We start from the raw sequence: 16,419 nt of genomic DNA on the forward strand, positions 1-16,419 counted from the left end.
GATTGTAGATGGAGTGACCCCGGTTCACAGTGCTTTAGTGAGATCAAAAGAAGCTCTGGTGGCAACACTGGTGTCACATCCAGAGACATTTTGCTGGCCGCCACCCTCCTCCGTGTTCGCTGCTGTGCCTTTCATCTTTCAAGAGCTGAGAAGACGGGGGCGGCCAGTGTGAGATCAGTGGCCATAACATTATTAGCAGCAAACCATTCTAAGGATTGACTTTGTACCAGCTGTTGTGCTGAGTATTAGAGACAGAAACTACTTGGACCTGGTCCCTTTCCTCAAAGCTTTTTTGATTTTTGTGGATCGATTTGCATAGGTTTGGCAATTTTAACTGCTGTTTATCTTACATTTTTAGAGTGTACGGCCAGGCAGACATTCCAGGATGGTGTGAATTTGAACTAAATCATTGGTAAAGGGCTGTGGCCTGTCCTGGTTAGCCATTATTGTCAATGTGGCACAGCCTAGCATCATCTGAGAGGAGAGCCTCAAGAACTGCCTAGATAAGATTGTCTTGATTATATCAGTGTAGAAGGGCCAGCCCACTGTGGGCAGTGTTATTTGCTGGACACATAGTCCTGGGGTGTTTAAGACTGAATTCAGCAAGCAGTATTTCTTCATGGGTTCTCTTTTGAGTTCCTGCCCTGTCTCCCATCAATGGTGGATCATGGGAGTGTAAGCCAAGTAAAGCTTTCCTATCTCACTAAGTTCCTTTGGTCAGAGTTGTTTTTTTTGTGTGTTTTTTTTTTTTTTTTTTTTTTTTTTTATTAGAGCAGTAGAATGAAGGTAGGACAGGTCATGGAGCCCTCAACCGAACAGCTGAACTGAGACCAACTCAACAGAACTACAGCTGCTATTGAGTATCATTCATGAAGTCATATCATCTGAAGTGATCACCTTATCCCCTTTCTCATCATATCTGGGTGTCTCCTATGTGCCAGCCACACTATTTAGACACAATGTTACATCAGCTAACAAAACAGGTATATGTCCACTCCTGCCCTCCAGTAACTTGTATTTCTGAAACATCTCAACCGTTGGACATACCTCTTAACTTGGACTTTTCTCTCAACTTTTCTTGCTAACTCAAGAGTTTGCTGTTCTCAGACAGCTCTGAACATTGGAGAGATTTCTACCATACGATCACAAACCTCGGCCAGTAGCATTAATCTGCAAGGCCGACAGAGGTCCTGTTTCAGTCCACCCCAGATGTAGCTAATTCTTGAGTCAGACAGCAGAAAAATATCTTTGTTCCTTTCAAGCCCTCCTTCCGCCACCATTTTTGGTGTAGAAAAACGTGGACCCATGAGCGCTTGTAAAGAAGTGGCCTTGTGGCTTTGGTTGGGCATCCTTCAAGCTTCAGTTCTCACACTCCCTTGAAGTACAGGCACAGGAACACTCCACGCACGTGAAGATGCTCTTCCCACCCACAGTTGAAATATAAACCGACCATTTCATGTGCATAGTCACAGCAGCCCTTTGTGGCAGGACTTGACAGATGACCCCAAGATGCAAAAGCTAAGTGACTCACTCGAGGTTTCACAGTGCTGTGACCTGAGCCAGCCTTTCTGCCTTCGCTGTATCATTACATGCCTCTTCCATCACTTGGCTGGCCTTAATGGAGAAGTGATGTTAGGCTTTAAAATTTTCCAGTCCTTTATAGTCATTGCTGAAAGAACCCTTAACTCAATCCAGAAGGTTGTTTTTCCAAGTTGTCAGAAGGAGGGCAGTGGGCTCCTCCTGGCAGCTTCCGTAATGCCCTGGCTGTTTTATGTCCTTCCCTTTCGTCCCTTCTGTTTGCCCACCACCTTAAAAACTCCCTCTGTTTTTAAGCTTTGCTCCCCCGACCCCCACCTAGTTCATTGGCTTTAATCTTAGGGATGAGAAGAAGCTATGCCCTTAGGCTGACACTAGCTCAGTCCTTGTCAGGAGCAGAGGCTAGACTCTAAGTGCCTCTGAACCCACAAGGGTCAAGTAGGGAGTAAAACGCTGACTGGTAAGTATCCAAACGGAAAAGTACATTGCTCCAGGGAGAGATTTTATGCTGTAGGTTGGGAGGCAGTGGGAAAGCACACAAAGGAAATCTGCCATTTTAAAAACTGCCGCAAAGGGAGAGCATTCATTAAGGACACAGACATCACATTCATAATGAAGGGGAGGTTTGGAGTTTTGTTTTACAATTACATTTCAGGAAGGCTGTCAGGGCAGCATGGGAATAGGCAACACGCTTCAGGAGGAGGAAAGAATGTGACCAGCTTCCTATAGGTGACAAAATCGGAAAACCTATCTTTGACTGACAAGCAGTTCTTCATCTCCGCCCCACCTGCTGTCAGTCAAGAACACGTGCCTGGGAGTGTGTCACACATGGAATATGGCTGGTGGCCAACACTGACTGTCATGACAGCGACTCTATGCCGGGGCATTGGGTCAGCACTACTCGGCATGCTTTTCCCTATTCTAGACAAGGCAGCGTTCCAATTAAGCACCCATTAATTAGCTGCTCTTTTAGTAAAATCTCAGCCACCTGGAAGACAGCGCCAGAAGCTTATTTTCTTTATGTCAGACTGTGGTATTCGTTATCACTTAAAGGTCCCTTCCTGGTTTTCCACGGTGACAGCCTATGGTCTAGTGAGAGCGTGTTTGCAGGAGTAACCCTTCCTGAGCAGCAGAGCCACTGCCTCCCACCCACTGGAACTCATATTTTAGGTTTTTCTTTTTTTCTTTTGACTCTTCTTTCAACAATAGGGTCCTTCATGGCTTGCTGATACACTTTAGTTGAACAAAACGCTTAGTTACCAGAAGGAACTGGGAAGATACAGCTGACAGAGGCAACATTTCCACTCTTCAGGGGCTCAGAGCCAAAAGCAGGGGGAAAATCACCTGCTTTTAGTAGACTGTGGTTTCTACAGCCATAAAAGCACCAAGGGGGGTGGTGCTTCACCATGCCAAAGATCAAGGGAGGGCTTTCCCTTCCTCTGGAAGGAGGAGAAGAAAGGTGAGGAAAGCTAGGTGAGAAGGCATCCCTGGCAGCAAGTGGCCTGTATGTGTGTGGGTAGGTCCCAAGTGCACAGTGATGTTAATCAACAGGGTCAAGTGACAAAGGAGGGGGTTGGATGAGGGAAGTATGGGGATGCTGTTCTTTCATTCTTTTCTAAGGTCCTTGGCAGCGGGAAGGCTCAAGGCTCACAGGAGCTTTATTGTATAAAGAATGGATTGACTTTTTCCCTCCTCCCCCTCGGAGCTGTTTTTCCCAACACTGTTTATTGCAAGTGCTAGCTTTGCTCCATTGAGTCAGCTTAGTGCTGTTTCCATTTTTTTGTGTCAGTCATTGGCTGTTTGGGGACTTTCCCTTTTCTTTATGGTCTGGCTGTCAACTCCTCAGTGTTCCAGAGACTTTGTAGGTTGCTTTGATATCTGCTTGGACCTATTCTCCTCAGAGCTTCTCTTTGGGTGTTTTCTGAGTCATTTCTGTGGGCCTACTTTTTATTTTTTTTTTAATTTTTACCTGTATGGGTATTTTACCCGAATTTTTGTCTAGGCGCCTAGTGTTTGCCTGATGCTTACGGAGGCCACGAGAGGTCACTGGATGCCCTGGAACTGGGGTTACCAGTAGTTGTTGGGAATTGAACCACCATGTGGTTGCTGGGGATTGAACATGGGTATTTTGGAAGAGCAGTAAATGCTCTTAACTTCTGCACAGTCTCTCCTGCTCCTTAAGTATTTGTTTATTTAGAGACAAGATTTCAAGTATCCTAGGTTGGGTGGAAATTGGCTATGTAGCCAAGGATGACTGAAGTGAAAGTGTCTGGTTTCTTTGAAGACTCAGTTGAGCTATGTGATGTTTTGCTGGAGGCAGGCTCATGAGAGGGCAGACGGTGTTTTGTTTGTGAGCTCTCTCTTGAGAGGGGCAGGACTTTGGTCAGCTGGGAACATCTGTGGGTGAACTCTGAGGAGAGGAGATATATAGAGGCCCACGGACAGTGAGACATCACTTTTTGGATCGACACCGCTACACTGATCTTGGTGCTTCCACACTTCACTTTACAGAGAGAAATGTTCCAGAGAAGTTCTCGGGGCAATCCAACTGAATCTTGCAGCTTTCAATGACTTGTCCCAATCTTCTGAATCATGCTGAATCGTGTTGCTGATTGGTGATGGCCTTTGGACTGGACTACTGGTATCTAGACAACAAAGAGTGGACTCACCCCAAAGAACTACTTCTAAAAAGGTCTACAACCCCCTTTACCTAATAACCTTCTTTCTCCCCTACCACTGGTCAGTGGGTAGAAGAGAGATAGAAACAATCAGGAACCCTAAATAAAGTAGTTTTGGGGAGAAATCTAAGCCTACATATGATTTGAACTTCTTGCTCTCCAGCCTGTCCCTCTCCAGGACTATGATTATAGGTGTGTGCCAATTCTGTGTGGTACTGGGGATTCAACCCAGGACTTCAAGTATGCTGGGCAAACACTCTACCTAGGATCCACTTTTATCATTTAATTCTTGATTGCAGTTAGCCCCCAGGGTAGGGTGTTTGGGAAGCCATGTTTCTGTAAATTCCTGTCCCTTCTGTGTTATGAACATAGCTACAGTGACTCAGAGGATGATGTCTCCCATCATTCAGGTGAGGTGGACCTTAGGTTATAACCCTCATTCTCACTGTAGACTGAATTAAATCAGAATCAGTGACATTTGCATTTTTTTAAAATAAGATTTCTTTTATACTCTGTTGGCATACTTAAAAAAAACCTCTTAATTTACATTTCTTATATCTCTTTCTGCCTACTCCACCCCAATCCCTTCCAATACCACAACACCAGGTAGGAGAAAGGGTTAGTGGGAGAGGGGGTGCAGTTCTTTCTTAGCTACTTCCTGCTGGTTAAGGTTGTCAGGTTTCTTGGAGCCAGTCCAATCCTCCTTCCAGGAGATTTCCAACTTCTTGTCTCACAAGAGCAACCAGGAGCAGCCTTGTTCTTTCTCAGAGCTCACACTCTCTGGGCTCTGGCATTTATTCTCTCTCCAGAGTCCTCAGATTTAAACTATCTGCAGCTGGCAAAGAGCTCCTTTCAGAGCCCCCATGAGGCAAAACAGTCTGCTGCTGTGGACCATCTGAACCAGTCCCACATCCCACACCAGGGACCAAAACAAAAACATGTTCATATTCACAACACATTTTCAACTCCTCCCATCTGTTTTCAGTATCTTCCTTTTCTTTAATTATTATTATTATTATCATATATATTAACAAATATATTAATAAATATGACTTGCTAACTCCATTTAGTGTTGCTCATATGCACATATCTTTTAGGGCTGACCATGTGGTATTAGATAACCATCAGGGCCTCATCCCTGGGGAAGATGAATTCTTTCTCAGCAGTTGTTAATTGTTTGCAGCTCTTCATCTAAGAGTAGGGCCCTGTGAGATTTTCCCCATTCCAGCTGACACTGGAAATGTTCGGGTCTTGTTTAAACAGCTACATTTGTTGAGATTTCATAGGCGTAGCTTCTCTTTCTTATGTAGAAGACACATATAGCCACTGGACTTTTTGGTCCTGAGGTTTAGAGGGCACAATGATCACGTGTTCACCGACACACACTAGGGAAACCAGGAAGGTTAAGCACACAGCTGTCTCTTCAACAGAAGGGATGTGTCTACCTGTTTTTCCACCCAGAAGGCTGGGTGTGGATATAGTTAGTAACCTGATGACCTTTGCTATCTATAGGGGATGGCCACAGCTGACCCCCAAACTATCATGTTTTTCTCAGATTCTCCTTCCCTAGACCTTTAGCTTTTGCTCTGTCTCTCTGTCAATAGAACCCCCCTTAGAGGAGATGTCACATGTACTCTAAAGCCTGGTGACCCCTATGCTATCTCAGTCAGAGACCACACCGGATCCTAGGCCCTTAAGCTATAGAACCCGTCTTCATGGTAGAGGCCACATTTTACTTTGCAAAAGAGTGTTAATGTAGTCACACCTTAAGCTTTATTGTGCACATAAAATTGAGTTAACGGTTAGGAAACTTTTTTCCAAAATTGTACTGTACTTACATATGTCTAAAATAAACTGGCTGGTGTCATACTCCAGAAGTTTAAACCAGCCTGGCTAAGTCATACTGAACTGAGTTTCCTTCTTGCTTTTTCACAGGTCATTTCTCTGCTGGCAGTAGAGCGAGCATACATGGACTCCTACCCCCAAACTCTGGCTCTTATAATCTTTCTACCTCCTCGTTCCTGATATTCGTGAACCTCAGGTATTTGCATTTTAACTGGCTCTTCAAGTGATTCCACTGTGGAGCTGAGAATCCCAGTGTCAGATTTGCTACCAGGAATATCATTGTTTGGCTTTACAACAGCTCTGAAGGTATAAGGAATTTCATGTAGTGGGCTGTGGAGTGTGGAGCGTGGAGGGTGGAGGGTGGAGCGTGGAGGTTGTGTGCATGGCTAGCGAAAGTTATGAGACTGAGATGATGTTTGGGAGGGGAAACTCCTTCACTGCTGCAGGAGAGGGTGATGAATGCTGTTGCCTATAGCAGCCTAAGGAAGTCTTTTCAGAGACCTTTAATCAGGTTGGGTAGGATTTTTGACTTAGGCAATAGAGAAGAATTTCAGGATGAGTAAGAGGCAAAGTTGGAGTTCCTTTAGGGTCTAGTATAAACTGAACCACAGGCATTAAGATAGGGAAGGAGAGAGGTAAAAACGGTTGTAGTATATGTCCTAGGGTTGGCACAGGTAAATTAGGAAGAGAGTCACATTTAAGGATCTTAAGAATAGCTATATTTATAGTATTTTGGTGGCCTAGGAAAATACCCTGTTCAAAGCAAAATGTTTTGGTGTACTTCTAGGGAACTTTTTAAAAGTAAGTGAGGTCACTGGGTGGTTACGTCAGGCAGATTAACAGGCTGATAAGATTTTAAACAGAATTTTAAAATGAAATGCATCCTTAGCAAGTATGTACACAAGATAATCTAAGTATGTGTGCTGACTGTAACATAGTTCAGAATCTGCCAGTGAGATTCTCTCAATGCTCAGCTGGCAAAGATGGGGCTTGCTGCCCTTCCCAAGTCCCACATTTTCTCTGTCTTTCTGTTCGATCACAAGGTGACTCTGGCTGCCAGGGTAGACCAGTAATTCCTAGCAGGAATACAGAGCATAATCTTCATACTGACTGTGTTCTTTAGCTAGCTTGCTCCATTCCACTCCTTGAAATCATTCAGCACATCCAGGACTTTCTTGAACTTCAAATATTTGTTGTGCTAATGAGCTTTCCCATGTGTGTTGGGAGAGAGCAAGTTATTTTCCAAATGGTAACAGGATTCACACAACATTATACTAACCACAAGTTACTCTCATGATATGAGAATTCCGAGGAGTGTGGGTGTGGTGAGAATTCACGCCTCTGAGTTCACTTCTGGAACTTTCTATAGCATTCTAGCTTAAAATCAATGGAAGTCTACATGCCTGACCAATAAATATGAACAGTCATTCAGTTATCATTCTGTGCTCATATCCTTTTATCTACAATTTCCCAAATTTGAGATGTATTTAAAAAGAAGGAAAGGAAATTTAAATACTTTGAAATTTTCTGGTTGTTTTTTTTTTTTTGTTGTTGTTAATTGAAGAGATGTTCCCATGAGTATAATTTTCAGTAAATATTTTTGTAGGATTTGGATTCCTTATCCAAAGAATCATGTAACTGATTCTGATGAATGCATAAGACAGTTTGGGAAGAGGAAGGAAGCCAGTGGGAAGGGACCAGGGCATAAGAGAGGGCAGTGTATGTAGGGTGTATGTGTGTGTGATATGATTGAAGAGTATTACATATGTGTATAAAGATACTGGAAAGAAACGCATCATTCTGTGCAGTCAGTATACCCAAAGTTGGGCTCAGTTGGTAAAGCACTTGCCATACAAGCAGGAGGACCTGGGTTTTGATCTCCAGCACCACACAAAGCTGGGCCTGGTGGTTCAAGTCTGTAGCACTGGGAAGGCCGAGGCGGGAGCTTTCTGACTAGCTAATGCCTGAGTGGTAAGTCCCAGGTACAGAGAAATCATCCCATCTCAAAAGACAAGGTGGAGAGCAACAGAAGAACACCACGGACATGAGTGCGCACACGTGTGTGCGCACACACACACACACACACACACACACACATTCCCCTCAAGTTTAGAATAAAAGAGATCCAGCCATTTCAGTTCACCACTTTCTCTGAAGCAATTCTCTGGCTAGACCTCCAGTGGCTGCCTCTGGCCCTGAAGTTAGGAGATGAGAGCAGGCGTGGTTTGTTTTAGTTGATGGAGGAGGACATATTAGTTACTCTGGTTAGATCATTACACATCCCAGACATGTATCAAATAATCATATTATTCCCCACAGGCATGTAGGATTATTGTATGTCAGTTAAAAGAGAAAGGAGAGAAATAACATACTGTTTTTTTTTCTTCTTTTGTCCTCTGTGCACTGTCACTAATTAACACAAATGTAATTTGTGACTTCACCTCTTCATGTCTCATTATTTTCCCTCCAGTGTAGGAAGCTGCTGTCCATGACATTTTTTATTCTCCCTCTTCCTCAAAGAAAATGTCCAATTTAAAAGCCATTTTCTTTAGTTTAATCCCATAAAAGCCCTCTTGTGACCTTTCTCTTGACAACAAAAGAACCATTTCCTGACCACCAACAGCAATCAACCCCTTATAATCAATTCTCTCTGATGTTGGTGTTGCCCAAAACTTAAAGACATCTAACTTTAAAGGAAAAAAAAATGGAAATGACATGTGCTATCATGAGTGAAACATTATGTTACAGAAAGTATATTTTCTGATGTTTTTTGAAGTAATAACTAACGATATGATGTGTTTTCTCTTTTCCTCCCTTCTTCTCTCCCTCCCTCCCTCTCTCTTTCTGACAGGATCTTATGTAGCTCAGTCAGGCTGGCCTTGAACATGTGATCCTCCTGCCTGTTAACTCCAACGGCCAAGGTGACTGGTGTATCAGCATACCGTACAGCTTCTGTGATTTGGTTTGAAAAGACATTCCCTTACCACAAAACTGCTCCATTGTTTGCACTGGATTGAGTTCATTCTCAATGTGAAGTGACAAGAGGGATATTTGCTGACGGGAGGAAGGTGCATAAGATGTTGAGAGGTCTGGGAACAAACATCTCTCAGTGGATGGCAAAAGTTACCCAGTGGTAGTGAAGGCACAGCAGGGGCACAAGGACCATGGTCATATGTGAAAGGCTGTCTTGTTAAAAAGGCAAGCAGGGTTCTTCTATTTCCTTCATGAAGCAAATTATGTGCCAGTGGATACAGATATAAGGTGGAGTCTGGCCAGGACCTCAGAAGCTGCCGGGCTGTTTCCTGTCACCTGATGAAAGGATGTAGGGGCTGGTGGGTGGTCATTCACAGGACTGATGTGAAGGCATTGTTACTGTGTGTGTGTGTGGCAGGCTGGTTTCTATGGTTTTTGTTTTTTTATGTGTATGGCTGTTTTGTCTATGTGTTTGTCTGTGTACTACATGCATGCCTGGTACCTTTAGAAGGCAGAAAAGGGTGTTGGACTCTCTGGGACTGGAATTAGAGGTTGCTGTGAGCCGCCATGTGAGTGCTAGAATTCAAACTCAGGTCCTCTGGAAAAGCAGCCAGTGCTCTTAACCACTGAGCTCAAATGTTCACTCACTGTTCCCCAGTTCAAGGAGCATCGAAGACCAGAACACAAAATTTAGGCATGATCTACAGACTCTAGATTCCCTTCCTAATCACATCTTTTTTTTTTAAAGTGGCTGAAGTCTAAAAAGGCTTTAGGAACCTGACAGCATTCTCCCACATACTTCCTCTCTAGTTGAGTGAGCTTAGGAAATGCCCTTGAAAGTCTAGGATCAAGAATGTGATCTGATTAGAAAATAAGCTAAGTTAGGATTTAGGTACATTTGGGGCTAAAAATTGCTTAGAGTGATAGAGGAAGTAATCAAAATATTGATAGTCAAGTAGAAGAGAAAAGCTTCTTTGGAAGACAGCAAATGAATCTGAAAGCCCTGGGACTTTTGTTTTACCCATGTTTTTACACACACTGGTCTGTCTGTCTGTATCATTTTGCCCATATTTTTATGTATGCTTGTCTGTCTGTCTGTATTACTTTATGTCCCTAATGGTACCCAGTTGACATAGAAATAAATGAGAATTCATAAATGAAGTTGCAAATGCTTTTAAGTAAGACTTATCTAATATTGTCAGTTTAATAAACAAAGCTGTGCTTTCTGATCAACAAAATACTCTTGTAATGACTGGCTGGCAGCACAAGGAAGTAAGGGTCAGCTGGCTTTATTCAGTGCCTGAGAGTTTCCTTTGTTGTGGAGAAAACGGGATGTTTTGTAGAGGAAGTTAAGAGAATGGCGGGGTATGTTATGGGGGAGAAAGGTAACTAAAACTAAGTGTTTGGGTAAGCAAGGCACATTTGGGAAAGCTAAGAAAGGGCTTTGGAAAGACATGGCTCTTGGAAAAGATTTGATACGTGAGCAAAAATGATTCATAGGCTTTTCTGGAGGCTGAGCAGAGGCTGAGCATTGACAGTGAAGGGTAGAGCAGTGCAAGATGGAAGCCATGCTTGGATATCAATAAATCTGTCTGTCTCTCTCACTCACTCACTCTATCTATCTATCTATCTATCTATCTATCTATCTATCTATCTATCTATCTATCTATCTGTTTTTTTGAGACAGGGTTTCTCTGACTGTCCTGGAACTCTCTCTCTGTAAACCAGGTTGGACTCAAACTCAGAGTTGGCTGCTTCTGCTTCCCGAGGGCTAAAGGAATGCACCACCTCACCATGCTGTTTTTCTTTGTTTTGTCACTTTGTTTTTTGTTTTTTTTTTTAAAGCTAGAAATAGCTTTGGGTTTTCAGCTAGCCCCTCAAAGTCAAGGACATGTGTTAATTTCCCTTCCTTAAGAAACAAAACAAAACAAAATACAAACAACTACCTCCCTCCCCCCAAAAAGCCAATATGCATGTGTCTCTTAGTTTAGTATTTCCTTTGTGAACTTTGTCTAGTGCTGGCTCAGAGATTTGGGTTATATTTATCATCCACTGCACAAAATGTAGCATTGACTCTAGGTCAGCCTACCCAGGACTGTTCCTTCTCACCTCTTTGTTGCTCTGATGTTAGCCACACACTAGCCAAAAGAGTCTGACACAGGCCAGCCATGATCAACCATTTTCTTTTCACCTTGGGCCCAGATCAGACCAACAACTGGCACAGATCCGTCCTGGTAATTTGGGACAATCAAAACCTATTTATTTACAAAATGGCTATCAGTGGTGATCAGAAGCAGAGGCTACAGAAGAAATGTGATCAAAATGAAGTTGCTTGTGACAATCAAGTTGCTTGTTAGCAAAGGACTAACTAAAGCAAAGGGATTGCGGAGGAAAAGTTCTTATGTCCTATGGACTTTAAAACATTTCCTTTGCAGGTAAAGTTCCTGTCTGTCAGGCTGCTCTTGACACATGAGCACTTTGGGAGAAGTAGGAACTCAAAGGTGGATGGACACTGGAGAGAGGACACATACATGATTGGGTTGGTTGGCTACTTCCCAAGTTTGGTGTTCTTTCAATTACTTTTGCTTCACCTGATGGAATTACCTTTGTCTTAGGGTTTAATTGCTATGAAGAGATACCCTTGCTATGGCAAATTTAAAAAACAAAAACAAAAACAAAATGAAAACGAAAACACTTAATTGGGGCTGGCTTACTGTTCAGAGGTGTAGTCCATTATTGTCATGGCTGCATGCAGGCAAACGTGGTGCTGGAGAAGGAGCTGAGAGGGCTACATCTTGATCCGCAGGCAGCAGGAGACTGTGTGCCACACTGGCTGTAGCTTGAGCATAGGAGACCTCAAAGCCCGCCCCCACAGTGACACGCTTCCTCCTACAAGGCCACACCTCCTAATAGTGCCACTCTTTATGGGCCAGACATTCACACACGTGAGAGTGTGTGTGTGTGGGGGCTACCTATTCAAACCACCACAACCTAAGAGAACAATTTAAAGCAAAGATTTATTTAGGCTTGTGGCTTCTTGCTTGGCACCATGTTTTGGAGTATGTGGTATTGAAGAGAATAGGAGAATGCTAGTATTTATTTTAAAATGAAGCTGTGCACACAACAGATATCATATGAAAGAGATTTATTGGCTAGAGGTGGAGACATAGAGAAGAAAGGGAAAGCAGACATGGTGAGGTTCTCTAGGAAAGAAAGTGAAGCAGAGAGAGCAAGAGAGCGCAAGAGAGACAACGTGGTGGGTTGGTCCTTTTATAGCTGGTGCAGGCACAGCTGAACTGTGTCTGCCACAGACCTGCCAGGCGACACATGATGACATCATAGGTTACTAGGCAACCAAGAAGCAGGCTGTCTAAATACTAATGGAGAGGCCTGGGGACTAGGGCTAAGCACCCCCCAAATGCTCTAATTCTTCCAACGGGCCCTACTTCCTAAAGGTCCCTTACATTCCTATTATGGGAGTCGTGTGTGAAAGGGTTGTCGGGGGTACTGCTGAGTTTGTTCTCTGGGAAGGACAAAGAATTGTACATCCTGGAAAGAAGAGCCATGCAGAGGAAGTGAAAGTGACAGGAAACTGAAGTGACTTTTGGAGACCTCGGGCTTGGAGTGGAGATGGGTGGAAAGGGGAGGTACAGATATAGTAAATGCAAGAAAGCAGTTAGGAAAAGGATGCACAGAACTGAGAAGCAACACACACCACACACACACACACACACACAGAGTACTCCTTGGGGATCTGTGTCAGTCTTTTTAGAGGCTTCTGGGATCCTCCCATTTCCAACCCCACTTCTTCATTGATCTGTCCTGCCTACCAGTTTGTTGCACTGTTACAGACTTCTGTCTCTCTGTCTCTGTTTCTCTCTCTGTGTGTAGACTATCCCTCCCCCCAGTCCTCCTCCAGAGTAAGAAGGAGCCAATCCTGGGTTTTCAAATGGTTTCAAGTTCCCCTGGCAGGACATAAGCAGGCCTGTGGGACATTCCAGGTATAAATCATGGAAGGCTTCCCTGTGCACTCTACCTTAAATTTATAGTAAGGTGTGGTAGGTACCTGGCTCCTTTTTACAGGTGATACTCAGTTGTTTAAGATCCAGTTTACCCTGTTTTAAAGAATGACTTGTTCAGCAAGAATGTTTTCTACCATCAGCTCACCATTTGGCCAGAGAACCCGCACATATCTCCAAGTGAGCACTAAATAGTCTGCTTAATCTAATGCAAGTTTGTGCTCTGGTTCAGCGGGCAGATGGATAGACTGTTACCTCCAATGTCTCAAGAAGAGGGGATTAATAAAAACAACGTGGGAAGGAAAATGCAGATAGACCCCCAGAGGTTCAACCCACTTCTGCTCTGAGTTCTCGGGTGAACGAACTCTACAGACAGAACCCACCTCACCTGTGCGGTTACTGCCAGTCTTGTTTTCTCACACCTCCCCAAATAACCCCAAGCCCTATCCTTAAGGCAGATTTGAAACTTGGGCTTCCCATTGGCTCATTGTTGAATAAATTTGGTCTTCTGCCAAAAGCATTGTTTCAGTGGTTGGCACCTGTGTGGTGGGCAAATGGGCCTGGCTTGCTAACATTATACAAGAAGCTTAGTTTTTCCATCGTTGGTGTTAAAAATAAGGCTAGGAGCCGGAGTGGTGGCGGCACATACCTTTAATCCCAGCACTTGAGAGGCAGAAGCAGGTAGATCTCTGTGAGTTCGAGGCTATCCTGGTTTACAAAGCAAGTCCAAGACAGTCAAGGGTACACACAGAGAAACACTGTCTCAAAAAACCAACCAACAACCAAATATATAAATAAAATAAAGAGAAGGCTAGGACCATTCAACATGTAGGTCTGTTAGGGAATGTGTTAGGTGATTTGCAGATTTAGCTAGTTGGTTGCTCTCAGAGACACCAAGAAGTAGATGTTGTATGCCTAGAGCTTCTTTGTGTAGCCTGGGCTATTCTGGACTCGCTTTGAGCAAGGCCTGTCATTCTTTTAAAAAATGGTGATATCACTGTTATTACATTTATAATAAATTTTCTATATTCAATAGATCAAACTTATAAAACCCTTAGAGATGTGTCAAACCTGCAGTCCAAAGGCTGCACATAGTGGCTGAAGATAGATAGCTATGAATGTGGCCCAACACAAAAATTATACACTTACTTAAAGCATGAATTTTTTTTTGTTGTTGTTGTTGTTGTAACTTGATTGTTCAGTTCTCAAGTATGAACTTTGTAGTTGATAAAGTCAGGTCACTTTAGAAGATCAAAAGATTGGACATGTCCCCTAGAAAATCCATAGCCCCTAGAAAATACTTAATGGATGATAGTCATTATTCCTGTTCTATTGAAGGTATTTTATTTATGTTCTAATGTTCTGAAATAACCTGAACACAGGACCGAGGCCTGGTAGCTTTGGCTTAAACCTGTTGACCAGAACAATCCTGAGTCTCAAATCTACTACCTTGAAACAATAATTTTAAAAACAAGATGGAGAAAAATAAATACCTTTTGAATTTATGTTAGACTCGTGTATTGCTATTATTAGGCCAAATATCCAGGACATCTTCAGCAGATTAGTAGATTTTTTTATTGTCTTCTTCTAGTTAACATCCATCCTTTCTTCCACAGGTAACCCTTGTTCTGACCTCTTTCCCCACAGATCTGTATTTCCAGTTCTTGAACTTAATGGGATCATGAGTAGACACTCGTGGTATCTACCCTCTTTCAGTCAATATTAGACCCACCTATGTTGTTGAATATAGAAGGGACATATTCTTTTTTGCTGTGCACCGATGTGTGAATCTGAACCACTTTTGGGCTGTTGACATACTTGTGGGTTGTGCCTGTTTTTGTGTATAATGAAGGAGATTTTAATTTTCTTGGTCACAAATACTTTGTGAGTTGCCGGGTCACGGAGCAGACACACATTCAGCTTTAACAGGTTTGATTCATTTAGCTGAGATTTATTTATCATTTTATTTTTGAACTCTAACCCTTTGCTTCAGCAAGCCTTGGATCTCTCAGCTTTCTTGTAATTGTGATTTGAGGGTCTGGGGAGAGGAAAGGGGTCGTCTAGGAGCTGAGGGATAGCTTAGTTGGAAAGTCAGTGGGCACTTACAGGAGTTCCAGGCATATCCACGGACTCTGTTGATAACAGGTGGCCTTTGGACTTTGTAAGTAAGGCAAGGTTCAGAGAGTGATGTGGCTCATCCATGTTGGACCAGGAAAAAGCTCTGTCCAACGGTATGGAAGATAATGAACCAAAGAATTTTTTTATTTAATTTTTTTTTCATATTAATTACAGTTTATTCACTTTGTATCCCAGCTGTAGCCCCCTCCTTCAGTTCCAAAGAATTTGATTTAGCTCTTCAAAGACCTTCAAGGCAGAATGTGGCCTTGTCAGTAAATCCTCCCAGCTGAGATTATCTGGTGTGGTTCATCCTTCAGAGGCTCCAGCAGAAAACTGACTACTGGACCACACAGGCTAACTCCAACACTTCCAAAAATGATTCTTTGATTCTGAACATCACCTTGAGGATGTGGGCATGTGCTCTCGATAGTTAGATTATACAACTACCATAACTGCTCATTAGAACAAGATATCTTAGCGTATATTATGTTCCCAACTGTTCTCATTTGCCAAACAAACTTCACAAAGAGTCTCAGAATCTGTAATGACTAATGCTTTAAAAAATTAATTTGGTTTTATAAGACAAGCTGACACAGCACAATTTCTCAGATAAATTATGTCACCAGCTTTGCTGTCGTCTGAATAATTTGTACCCTACATGATTTAGCTGGTCCCATCAATTAGTCTCTTTGTGGGCTGTTGCCAGAAAAGAAGAAGGGTTCTAGCTTAGGATTTTTGTCTGTTTGTTTGTTTTCCTTCCAGAGAAGAACATATATGGAAGTGGCCATCAAAGCGAATGTAAAGGATTGCCGTATGGCTCGGTGGGCGTCAGCAGCATTTAGGCTTTTTCTTTAGTTGAGTCGTTTTAAAAAAGAAACTTCTTTTCAGGACTGTTCCAAGGATCTCTATTCACTATTCAGTCAGAACACCTGGGTTTAAATCCTGCATCACATACCTGCCGGTTCCTGATCTCCAAACATGGATTCCCCATCTGTAAACTTCAGTCAGTGTCCTAGAAAAGCCTGACCTGGACCGAGTGCCGTGTGTTGAGATGACAAGCCTGGCAGTCTCTCTACGCGGCCTTAGGTATCCTGAAACTCACTACGTAGACCAGGCTGGCCTGGAACTCACAGAGATCTGCTTGCCCCTGCCTCCTGAGTGCTGGGATTAAAGGGGTGTAGCACTGCACCTGACCAAAACGTGAAGCCCAAGTGGCCTCAAACTTGTAGCCTTCTTCCCTCTGCCTCTTC

At 43.1% G+C, this 16,419-nt stretch overlaps 1 long non-coding RNA gene across 1 annotated transcript; it reads left to right on the forward strand.

Annotated features, from left to right (window-relative positions):
• Positions 1-4,056: 4,056 nt before the first annotated feature.
• On the forward strand, positions 4,057-10,499 carry LOC132656634 (uncharacterized). The gene is made up of 3 exons (XR_009594351.1): positions 4,057-4,228; positions 6,150-6,255; positions 8,911-10,499. It is a non-coding gene; the product is annotated as an uncharacterized LOC132656634 (long non-coding RNA).
• Positions 10,500-16,419: the final 5,920 nt, after the last annotated feature.

The sequence above is a fragment of the Meriones unguiculatus genome, chromosome 9, assembly GCF_030254825.1.
Source record: "Meriones unguiculatus strain TT.TT164.6M chromosome 9, Bangor_MerUng_6.1, whole genome shotgun sequence".
Classification (NCBI taxonomy): domain Eukaryota; kingdom Metazoa; phylum Chordata; class Mammalia; order Rodentia; family Muridae; genus Meriones; species Meriones unguiculatus.